Here is a 13,223-nt window from a genome sequence, read left to right as displayed (position 1 = left end):
TAACCTTGAGGGCGTTGTCTTCTTGGAGTCTTTGTTTACAAAACTCTGTTTTCACAAAATTTTGCACTTTGGCAAAGGTGATCAATTGGGCTTGGCTGACCTTTGATTCAACTTCTTTTACTTTGTCGGTGGCGAGCTGGACCATGGAGTCAAAGCGTGCCTCAAGTTTGTTAAGGCGATCTTTGAGGTCGCAATTCTCCTCCATTACCTGATCAAGGGCTTCTTGGAGCTGTTCAATCTGTGTAAGCTTGCTCAAACTTGCAGCAACTGCTGCAAAGCTTGGTCGGCCCCTTGCGATGAACTTTGGAGTATTCATTCTTGAAGGCAGGGTTGCAGTGGGATCAAACCGTAGGCAAAAGTGCTTTGAATAAGGGGTTCGAGTAAGCTTTCCAGTCTTGAGGGTAGAATGGGATGTTGTGGGATCAAACCCTTGGCAAGTGGCTTTGAATAAGGGTTCCAAGACTTAAGTGAGCTAAGGTTGAGGCGAACGTCAGTGGCGGTGTACAAAGAACTAGCGCAAAGAACGGGTGAGGTGTGTAGAGGTCACAATGGGCGGGGTGTGCAGAGGGCGCAACGGGCGTGGGTGTGCAGATGTTGTGACGTGCGAAGGTTGTGTTTGACGCACGGTTTGCTGCAGAAGGTTCTACAAGCAGAGGCCTGCTTGGGCTCTCAAAGGGCGGTTCATGAGTCTTAACCCCCCCCCCCCCCCCCGAGCTACCCTTCGCTCAGGGGGAGACTCACGCACACAGCTAGTGTTTTGTCTTGTAGTAGGCCAATTAACATCAAACCTGAAAAGGTAAATTCTTAGATCAACAATACACATAGGCAAGTGCCACCCGAACATTGTCTTCTCACTTTCAACGACAAAGAGGATAAGATGCAGTTGCTATGGCAAGCTCGACTCCTCAAAGGTACAAAGATTTGGATCAGCAAGGAGCTTATGACAAATCAATTGAAGATTAAAAAAAGAGCGAGCTCAAGAAGATGCACGAAGCTCGCAAGCAAGGTAAATGGGCAGTCTACCGAGGTGGGGTAGAGCTCTACCCCACCCTCCATAGATCCTTTTTCTTTCTCATTTTCTTTTCCGCCTTGATGATTGGACCCTCAGTCCTCAACTGATGGCTTGACTTAGAAGCAACGAGCCAATGTAATGTTTTTGTGATGGTCCCATGGGTTATATGTGACCTCCATGGACGATAAATCAATCTCTCTCTCTCTCTCTCTCTCTCTCTCTCTCTCTCTCTCTCTCTCTCTCTCTCTTCTCTCTCTCTCTCTCTCTCTCTCTCTCTCTCTCTCTCTCTCCTCCCCCCCCCCCCCCCCCCCCAATTCTCTATTTTGTCCGCTTTGTGAAATCTTCAATGTGGATGTTTTGATTCACTCTCTAAGTCTGTGAGTTTGGTCCCCCCTCTCTCTCCCCTTGTCAATGGCTCCCTCATTCTTTTCGTAACTCTGCCTCTCGCTCTCTCTTTCTCTCTATAGCCCTCTGTTTTGTCCACATGGGGAAAACTATGGGAAGACATTTTTCCTCACTCTCCCTAAGTGAGTTCGCCCCCACGCCCCCCACCCCCCCCCCCCCCCCCCCCCCCCCCCCTCGGTATTAAGAGTCATCACACATTAATCATGCTCCCTAGAGGAACTGCACCAGGCAGGAGGCCAACTACAAGGTTCATGGATAATATGGACCGTGTCAACCTAGTCCCTGAAGAGTCAGAGCGAGTCTTTGATATGGAAAGAGAGCCTGGGAATGAGATAGATGTTCCTCCAAGACCAAGAATAGATGAGGAATCAAGGGATTCTTAGCACTTATCTCATTCTAGGCCTAGACAGGCCAAGAGAGCAAAACGACACAATCGATCTCATGGATCTCAACCTAGCCAAGAACATGCTGAAGAAAGCGAGGGTAGCAAAATAAACCATCACTAAGTAGGACACAAACCAGCAATGAAGAAATCTGAAGACACAGTAACTAAAATTGAAATTGACAATGACTAGGAAGCGGATACCGACCATTATAGCAAACAGAAATGCAAAGAGAAGAAATCAATTTCCATAACCAAAGCCAGTAATCATGAGCATTCCACTAATCTAAAGATTTCATTTTCAATATTCAAAGGAGACAAAAAGGATGATACTAATGTTCACATCCAAGCATTTGAGCAGTACGCTGAGCTTAAGGATATCGAAGAAGATGAGTGGGGGGAGTAAGGCCCTACAATAAGCTCATCAAATTGAAGTATTCAGAAGACAGGGGGGATGAGGACATACTATGCAAGCTTGACAAGATTAAACAGGGCAAGTTGTCAGTTAGGAGCTATATGGAAAAAATCAAGGAACTAACCAAACACCTACAAGAGCCTCCATTATAGAAAAGAATGACAGCCTGGTTTCTGAATGGGTTCAAAAGTAAAAAGCTCAGGGAGGTTCCAACACCAACCAAAAAGTTTAATGATCTGGTGCAAAGGGCATTGAAACTAGAGCAACAGGCCAACAAGAAAGAGAAATGGCATAAGAAGAAATATTCTAGTGACAGTGAGTCGACCACTGAAGAATTAGAATCTAGTACTAGTTCCAGTACATCTGAAAGTGAGTCAAATGACAAGCAAAGCAAAGAGAAAAGGATTATGGACTAAGATACTGGAGGAAAATTCAAGGAAGACAACTGAAATAGCTGAGATGAGACCCTCAGGAAAAAACATGGAGACTTGGTGCCCAAAGTGCAGGTCAAGAGATCATAGGTCTAATGAGTGTTCACAGTTTACCTACTGTAAAGCCTATGATCACGTTTGGAATTATTGTGGCATCAAGATTCACCATTTTAAGAAGGGAAAGGATCTATCAATGATTGCACTAACAAATTCAGAAGCAATCAAGACATATGGAGATAGTGGTTCCAAGGATAATGAAATCGGCACAGGTATTGGAGGTACTAGTACTGGTAGGGACACGGGAAAAGGAGATTTTGCAAAGAGAATCCTGAATTGCTACATATGCGGTAAGTATGATCACTTTGTAGCCCAGTTCCTAGACGTTGTGAAGACAAAGGTGTGTGTTCACAAGGCACTGGAACCAGCGCCAGTCATGGTAGTCACCAGAAGCAAGGGTGTTATCATTCAAAAGATTTCAAATGAGAATGAGGGAAAGCAAACTTCTGAAGCCCAAAAGTGGGACGAATAGAGAGCAATATGAAAGGAAAAGGTCAAGGAGAAGGTAGTGGATGAATTGTAGGAATGTGTGAGCTTGCAGCAAAGATCATTGAGAATCTGGCCAAGAAACTGCCAGAATATCCAGAATGTTTTGAGGCTTGCATGATTCAAAATCTACCACCCTAGTCTTCAAAGGTGCAAGAGCATGAGAGTGAGAAGGTAGAAATTCGACCGAATGAGTCCATGATCATTGCATTGGACCTCGCAACCATCCAAAATGATGAGGCTCTAGTAATCTAGATTGAGTATAAGCTGAGAAAGCAATGGGAACCATTATCAGAAGTCATACTGGATGGAGGAATTGATATCAATAATTTGGGAGAAAATTTAGGGCCAAAATTGGGAATCACTGAGTTAAAAGCAGCACCATTTAGAGTCAGGATGGCTGACCGCAGGGTGGTCTAGTCTACTAGGCTAGTTGAAAACATGCAGATCAGAGTGGGTAAGGAAAATCTCGATACCAGCTTCTTAGTATTGCATTTTAAGGAGCATATGGGATTCATTTAGACAAACCATGTCTTAGAAAACTGCTTGTGCAATACATGACTCTGCCAATCACAATTGAAGGAGCCAGTAGATGAATTCAGAGAAATATTGACAAGCTGGATGAAAGCTATGAGACCTAAAGAGATGTGCATGAAATACGGAACAAAGAAGATAGAAAAGATGCTTGCTTCAATGAACATCTTCCCACTGACAACGATAGACCTGAGTGATGTGCTAATGGACAAGGAGCAGGCTGAGGGACAAAGGGGACAATACACAGATCCGTTCACTGAGCTTAACTCTAGGAAAAGATTAGTTCAGTTAGACAGTCGGGCGCGAGAACAGCTGACACAAGACAAATTTGATTTCAAACGAGTAGGGGAGGCTAGTTAAGAAAATTATGAGGAGGGAAACCTAGCAATTGAGGAAGCAAAGATCCACAATGGCTTACTCAAATTAGGAAATCTCTTCAACAATTATGTTGTTGGTATTCAAAATAAGAAAAAAGTTGAATCCATGGCTAAACAAAAGGGAGGAGACTCAAACTGGTTACTCCCTGACGATAACGAAGTCGAAGAGTGGAATCTTGGCTTAGAAGAGAACCCTCGCATGATTAAAGTCAATAAGCATCCGAAGCTATAGATCAAAGAAAAAGCAAAGGCACTGTTCCAAAAATACCAAGATGTATTTGCTTGGGAACATATTGATATGAAAGGAGTGGATCCAGAAGTGTGCTAGCATAGGATATCACTGAGCGATATGAGTCAAATTACAGAGGTACAGGATGAACCCCAATAATACCAAGAAACTCAAGGAGGAGATATACAATCTTCTCAAGGTAGGGTTTATAACAAAAGTAGCAAGCAGTGACTATCTATTTCCAATAGTGGTAGTTCCTAAAAAGAATGAAAACTAAGGGTATGTGTGGACTACATGAAGTTGAATGCTTAGACAATTAAAGACCCTTCTCCACTATCCTTTATAGACATTTTATTAGATGAGATTGCGGGCCACAAAATGTATAGTTTTATGGATGGATACAGTGGCTACATTTAACTAAAGATTGCACCTGAGGATCAGGTCAAAGCTACATTCATCACTGAATGGAGAGCATTATGTATCCGGTAATGCAATTTGGAATGTGTAATGCTCCAACAACTTTTCAGTGATGCATGATGGAAATCTTCGGTGAATTTCTTCATTAGTTTTTAGCAATATTTGTGGATGACTTTACTATTTTCTCCAAGGAAGAATTACTTTTAGAGATGGTCTTCTAGAGGTGCAGAGAGAAGAGGATCTGTCTGAATCCCTTCAAATCATTTTTTATGGTCTAGAAGGGACAACTTTTGGGACACATTATTTCCATAAATGGGATTGAGAGGGCCAGTGAGACAAAGTCATGTATGTTCAACAAGCCAAAGCACAAACGACAATCTCTAAGCTAAGCTATTTTTTGCGAAATATCAATTTTTATAGACAGTTCATTCATATGTTCGCAGCAAAAGCTCTACCTTTGTATGAATTGACCCAGAAAGGAAATAATTCATCTGGACCCAGAATGCGAGAAAAGTTTTCAATGCTTAAAAGATGTGATCAGTAGGAGGCCAATTTTTCACCAACCAAACTAAGATGTGATTTTCCATGTACATGTTGATGCATCTGGAATGGCGATGGGGGCTATACTGGCTCAACTTGATGGGAAGACGGACTACTAAGAAAGTTTTTTCATTTCTATGTGGATCACTAGGCAGTTCTCTTTCTAATTACCAAAGTGATCATTCAGGGAAGGCTCATTAAATGGATGATGTTTTTTATGGAATTTGAATTCAAAATCTTCCACAAACCAGGCAAAACACATTGTGGTGATTTTTTTCTTTTCAAAAGTACAAAAGGTCATTCTTAAGCAGCATCACTAAGAGATGAGTCAGTATAGATGTTGAACTTTTTGAGAATACAGCTGATGGTGGAGCAGATCCAAACTGGCAAGATGTTTATGACTCCTTCAGATGGGGGGATTTCCAGAGGACTGGTCCCAAACAAAGAAGAAGGCATTGACCGTAAAAATTTTGAAGTTTACCATCATTGGAGAAGCCTTGTACATATTAGGCATTGATGGCATCCTTCAAAGATGCGTACCAATGAAGGAAGGATGGAAGTCAGATGTATGAGGACACTTCTCGATTGATATTACATATAAGAAGATCCTCCAAGTAGGTCTTTGGTGGCAAACTATGATTGCAGATGTCAGGAATTCTACAAAACATGTGATATTTGCTAGAGAATGGGAAGGCCAACAACAGATGACATGACACTTTTCACTCCAATACATCCATTAGGAATATTCATGAAATGGTGTTTGGCTTTTATGGGGCCATTTAAGAAGGTTACTCCCAAAAAGAATAGGTACATCATTATTGCCACATGGTATTTCAGCAAGTGGATTGAATCCAAAGCCTTACCAGATAACATTGCGAATATCATATGCAAATATGGATGTCCAATCAAGATTTTCTCAATCAGGGATCAAACTTCATCAATGAAACCATTCAGATACTGACTGAGATCTTTTCAATGAAGCATAAAAAATCTACACCTTATTATCCAATGTGCAATGGTCACACAGAAAGTAGAAACAAGTGTTAAGGATCGAAGCTATGGAGGGTGAAGCCGGTGAGGAACCATGGGGAGGTGTGTGCAAAAGTGCAGAACGAGAGAGAGGAAGAGATAACTTCGACACATACTGTAAAATAACGCTATATGAGATGATTTTTAATCAAAAAGAAGTTTTATATTTATAGATCAAACCTTCCATGCAAACTAAATCTAAACTAATCTTTCCTGCATGCTTTATGAGGTGTTTCCCACAGGGAGGGCTTAAAACCTAACAATCCCACCCCTCAAGCCCGAACTAGAAAAACCAGTCTCAAGATATCACGCGTTTTTGGTGTATTCGTCAACGGTGAGTTTTAAGTTCTCTCACAACCAAGGATTTGTTGGAATTAGGGTTGCAGAGAAACACACACAGCTTGGAGAAGACGAAGGAAGCTCAAGGCACACAATAGAGAGTGTATTACTTAGTGTGCAATGGAAAGATAGATAGCCCTAGAGTGATGGGCGTATATACAATGCACGGGGGAAAAAACCTCCTAAAGAGGGAAAAAATGCCCCGGCGGTCCTAGTGTGTTCACACACATCACTACCACATGTATATGGTAACAAATCCCCCCTGGAGTGATGCGGTGAACGAGAGCTGGCACATGAGTAAAGGGAAGTGCCATGCCCTGAGGACAGGATCAGTCCACAAAGGGGAGTAAGCCCAAAGCTTTGCGGAAAGCTTCAAGCTTCTCACGAGACAATGCCTTTGTGAAAAGATCTGCAAGGTTGTCCTGTGTTGGCACATAAGCCAAGCTGATCTCTCCTGCTGAGAGCCTCTCCCTGACATAGTGGTAATGCACCTCAATGTGCTTTGTGCGAGCATGAAAAACTGGGTTCCTCGCAACTGCCAATGCGCTCTGACTGTCAGTGTAGATAGTGTTGGCAGTGTCCTGTCCAACACCCAAGTCAGCCATAAGGCGTCTGAGCCATACACACTCAACCGTAGCTGTGAAGACTGCCCTGTACTCAGCCTCACAACTCGAAGTGGCCACAGTAGGTTGCTTCTTGCTCAACCATGATATACATGAACTGCCAAGCATGAAACAAAAACCACTTGTGGACACTCGCGTGTCAAAACAACCAGCCCAATCTGAGTCCGAAAAAGCATGTAAGTCTGGCGGCAATGATCCCCCTTGGGATAAAACAAGCCAAGATGTAAAGTGCCACTAAGGTAGCGGAAAATCCTCTTGACAGCCTGCCAATGCTTAGACCCTGGGCTATGCATAAATCTGCTGACCTGCGAGACTGCAAACTGAATATCTGGCCTCGTGTTGCATACATAAATGAGGCAGCCAACAGCAGTTTGGTAAAGAGTGACATCAGCAGGATCGCCAGCATCATGTAGACTCAACTTCAAACCTGTTTCCATGGGAGTGGCAATAGGTTTGCAATCCTCAAGTCCAAACTTACATAGCAATGTCTCTATGTAACTTTTCTGACACAAGGCAATACCACCATCACACTGCTTAAACTGTATACCCAAGTAATGATGCAACAGCCCCAAATCTTTCATCTTGAAAGTAGCATTCAAATCAGCCTTAAATTCAGCAATATGTCTCTCATTTGGTCCAGTGATCAGCAAATCATCAACATAAAGAACCACAATGAGAAATACATCATCCTCACGCTTTACATACAATGTGCTTTCTGTTGGACTGTTACGAAAGCCTCGTTTAACCAAATGAGTGTCAGCTTTCTCATACCAAGCACGAGGAGATTGCTTCAACCCATACAAAGCCTTCTTACATTTGCACACTTTGTCCTCTTGTCCTTTTATGACAAAACCGCGAGGCTGCGTTACATAAACTTCCTCAAATATGTCACCATTCAAGAAAGCAGTAACAATGTCTGATTGATGTACATCCCAACCAAAATGAGCTGCCAATGCACATAGAAAACGCACAGTAGTCATACGACAAGTGGGAGCAAAAGTCTCTTCATAATCTATGCCTTTTTGTGTGCATAACCCTTTGCAACAAGTCGAGCCTTATGGCGATCGATCTCACCATCCGGCTTGCGTTTCAACTTGTAAACCCACTTCGTACCAATGGCCTTTTTGCCAGGAGGCAAATCACATAAAGTCCATGTGTCATTCTCTATAAGTGCATCATATTCTGATTGCATGGCAGCAATCCAATTTTCTGAATTCTGTGCTTCATCAAAAGACAGAGGCTCCTCAACATCATGTAAACTAGACACAGCCAAAGCATAACAATCTGATGCATAAGATGCATGGCGAGAGCCTGAACGAGTACGACTAGACAAAGGTGCATCCAATTTACTGTCACGCAAAGTGTGCACCAGCCATTTTGGCATACCTCTAGCCTGCTCATTTTCAGCCCTTTCCTCATCAAGTACATCATGTACATCTGCATCAGTAATAGGCTGATCTAAAACATTTTCAGAAACCCCCATAGGCTGTACATTTGCCTCATTGGAACTTACATTCGTATTTCCACCACTGAAAAGAGGCAACAAAGTGTCATAAATGTCCTGTGAGCTTACATTACTGTCTCTAGTACATGACAGCAAGGGCTGAACAGAATCTTCCACAAACACTACATCCCGTGAAACCAGAATACGTTTTGTTTGCGGATGATACAACCTGTAACCTTTGCTTTCAGCACTATAACCAACAAAAATACATTTGACAGCCTTATCATCCAATTTTCTGCGCTGCACTTGTGGCACCAAAGCATATGCCAAACAGCCAAAAACACGCATGTGCTCAATAGAAGGTTTCTATCATGCCATGCTTCATATGGAGTAATAGACTGCAAAGCTTTCGTAGGACACCTGTTAAGTACATAAGTGGCACACATGATGGCCTCAAGCCAAAAAGAATGCGGCAAAGCTTGACTTTTGACCATACATCGTGCCATTTCCGTTAGTGACCTGTTTTTCCTCTCAGCAACACCATTTTGCTGAGGTGTATAAGGCACTGTACATTGGTGTTTTATCCCACGACTAGCCAGAAATGCATTAAATTCATGAGACATATACTCCCCCCCTCGATCGGAACGGAGGGTGCCCATAGTACATTTTGAGACATTTTCAGCCATAGCCAAAAATTGTTTGAAGCACATAAAAACTTCGGACTTCGCTTTAAGCGGAAATACCCATGCATGCCTGGAGTAATCATCAATGAAAGTCACGAAGTACAGGTAATTGCCCAAGGACGGAGTTTGCATGGGCCCACAAACATCACTATGCACAAGCTGCAACCTGCATGTGGCCCAACTGAACCATCCTTTGGAAACTTAGAACGCTGCATTTTACCCAAAATACAGCCTTCACAAACATGTTTGACAGGTGCTTCAAGAGGCGGCAAAGAAGCAACCATATCAGATTTCTGCAAACGCAGCAAACTGGCAAAATTCAGATGACCAAAACGTGCATGCCAAAGTTTTGCATCTGAAATAGCCCTTGAATCTGCAACAGCATTTGCAAAATTTTGTCCACACTTGTCATACAAAGTGAGCTTATACAGCCCACGGCACAAAAGCCCAGATGCAACAATTTCATCACCAAAACTGAGATCATGAACTGTACATCTGTCATCCACAAATTTGACTACAAGTCCAAGTCTAGCAAGTGCGGATACAGACAAGAGATTCTTCTTGATCCCAGGTACATAAAGTGCATCAACAAGTGTGAAGGAACTGCCATTAGCAGCAGTGAGCACAATCTTTCCAACTCCCTGAACTGGATAAGAGGCGTTGTTGGCACAAGTGACTGAATTCCCATGAGGGACAGACTCGAGAGAGGTAAACAATTCACGATGTGAGGTAATGTGCTTTGTAGCACCACTGTCGAAATACCACACATGTGAATCTGCAGCAACTGACAAGCATGCATCATGGACAGCAGGATTGTAAGTGCACTCTGCGCTAAAAGCCCATTCTGCATCAACATCAGCATCACAGTCTCCTTTCACAGAAGACTCAACAATGGCTGCATTTGTAGTGGAACCAGCATTTGCAGTGGAACCACCCTCTTTCTTCTTAGCCTCTTTGGCCTTCAACTTAGGACACGACTTGATCAAGTGATCATTGGCTTTACAATAATGGCAACGCATCTTCTTTTTGCCCTTATCACCAGAATTGCCAGACGAAGTGCTGCCAGCAGAAGCATTAGGAACAGAATTTTTGCCACTCGCAGCAGAACCATAAGAAGTGGCTGCATTACTGTTACCACCCTTTCTTTGAGAAGCAATAAAAGCCTGTTCAACTGCACGCTGCCTAGTCCTGTTTTTTCTAGAAAGTGACTCTTGCAACAGCAATGTGCATAATGCATCAAACTTGACAACTTCAGGATTTCCTTGGGTCATCAGTCTCCAAGTACTAGCAAAAGTCTGGTAGGAATCTGGTAAGGCATCAAGAACAGTCTGCACAAGGGAACTGTCTGAAATGACTTCACCTGCAGAAATAAGTTGCTCATTGATATCCTTGACACTAGCAAGGAAAGTGTCCATATCATCTTCCTCATGCATAATCTTCGACTCTAGCTCTTTACGCAGCAAAGCAATTTTAGCCTCATTGCGGCTTGCATAAAGACCTGCTAGAATATCCCAAGCCTGTTTTGCAGATTTTGCTGAACGGATGTGAGGAACAATGGTGCGCTTCACAGACAACGCAATCAATGCATGAGCCTGCGCATCCTTAACATCCCAACGAGCTTGTTCTGCCGTAGGCAAAACAACTCTAACAGCTGCAATCCTTGCAGCAAGACCTGCAACATCCTCAACATCGCCTACATCTTCAGAACCAGGACGTACATCAATGCCCTGCACAATGTTCCAGACACTTTTGACACAAGAACATGTTGCATCATATAAGCCCACATAGGGTAGTTGTCCCCATCCAACCTGTCCTCAGCAGCAAACATCTTGAACACATCTGTGTTGTTGTTGTCAGCCATGGTAAATGCTGCACCTGATGTGAAAAACTGCCCGAAAATAGGAGAAATGGAGCGGGAACAACTTGTGCTATATAGCACAAACCGTAGAAGACTATAAAGGCACCTGTTATGCAGAAAACGGACCACCAAATCTCACAAAATGAAAATACCTGTGATCTGTGTGTTGTTGTTGTCAGCCATGGTAAATGCTGCACCTGATGTGAAAACTGCCCGAAAATAGGAGAAATGGAGCGGGAACAACTTGTGCTATATAGCACAAACCGTAGAAGACTATAAGGCACCTGTTATGCAGAAAACGGCACTGACAGAAAATCTGCACAAAATGACGAAATAGCCTGTGCAGTACTGCCCGTAGTGGAAACGGAGGCCGAAATGAGCCCAAATCAAAATTCTGAGCAGACCAAGCTCATCGAGCTCTCCCAAAATATTTATCGACCTGCGAACGCTTGCCAAAGCTCACTGAAATCGGAGAAAGTGAGCAGGCGTGTGCTGGAGCAGCTGGCGACTAAGCCCGGGAGGACGTGACCTGCTCTGATACCAATTGTTGGAATTAGGGTTGCAGAGAAACACACACAGCTTGGAGAAGATGAAGGAAGCTCAAGGCACACAATAGAGAGTGTATTACTTAGTGTGCAATGGAAAGATAGATAGCCCTAGAGTGATGGGCGTATATACAATGCACGGGGGAAAAAACCTCCTAAAGAGGGAAAAAATGCCCCGGCGGTCCTAGTGTGTTCACACACATCACTACCACATGTATATGGTAACAGGATTTTGGTGTATCCATAACCTGGTGCTATGATAGTGAACCCCCCCTTGAACAGATAGGGTGTAGGTTGAAAAATAAGCTATCAACAAATGGAGTTTTTGGTTCACTGTCAAACCTTGGGTTTAAGGTGTACCCAGTAACCTCATGAGAAGCAGAACAAAATAGGACTTGAACAAAAACTGATATTTTGGGATGTCTTACCACTCATGTGTGGCAAAGTCCATAGCTCGTACAATTTATTTTGACTAGGAAAAACATGAAAACAGTTGATCTAAAAAACATCATTGTCGATAAAAAAATATGTGAGATTTGGTGTCTCCATCAATCACATGAATTTCATTTTTACCCTTTTGAAAGCATCTTTTTGAAGGATGATTTGTTTTACCGCAGTGAACACAAGGATTCTTCTTGAAATAGTCCTTTGTTTGGTGATTGTTGCGCCCACAAATGGCACAAGATCTGGTACCAATGGATGGTCGAGATAAAGCTGAGGTAGAAGCATAATTGGTGATCGCATAGGCACTGGGAGTATCAGAAGAACTTATGGGGATAATGAGATTGAAGCAACTATATATGCACTTGTTAAGGATCGAAGCAATTGTATATGCACTAGAAATAATGGGAGACTTGGTACGGTATACCCTTCTTTCTTCTTCCTACAATGAATTGATGATACCATCCAAGGAAGGCAACGGATCTTTCTCTTTTAAAACAGTAACAGTCTGATGGAATTTATAAGGCAAACTTTTTAACAAAACAGCTACGAGATCTTCTTCTGGCACTGGGGCTTCAACATAACAAGTTGAGTTGTAATACTCTTCAGTCGGTTAACTAAAGATGTAATTTTTTCATCAGCATGCATAGCAAGAGACTGCAACTCCATCTTTAGACTCATCATTGAATACTTAGCTTTAGCGCAAAAAACCTTCTCTAACTGTATCCAGGAGCGTTGGCAGATTGCATGTCATCCAGATAATGAATAAAATCATCTTCGAGATATGTCAGAATAATACCTAATGCTTTGGTAACTGCAGCCGATGTACCTGCTTCATCATTTGACAGCAGCTTCACGACACTCCATAAATTTTTCTTTGGTATGACTCAAAATTGGCAAAGGCAAGGCCAAAATAAAAAAAGGTAATGGTAAAATAGTGTCGGCAAGGCCACGTCAACATGGCTCTGAGCATGAC

Source organism: Adiantum capillus-veneris, chromosome 15 (genome assembly GCF_014529385.1).
Source record: "Adiantum capillus-veneris isolate H3 chromosome 15, ASM1452938v2, whole genome shotgun sequence".
Classification (NCBI taxonomy): domain Eukaryota; kingdom Viridiplantae; phylum Streptophyta; class Polypodiopsida; order Polypodiales; family Pteridaceae; genus Adiantum; species Adiantum capillus-veneris.
The sequence above is the reverse complement of the archived record's forward strand: the minus strand, read 5'-3'. Positions refer to the sequence as shown.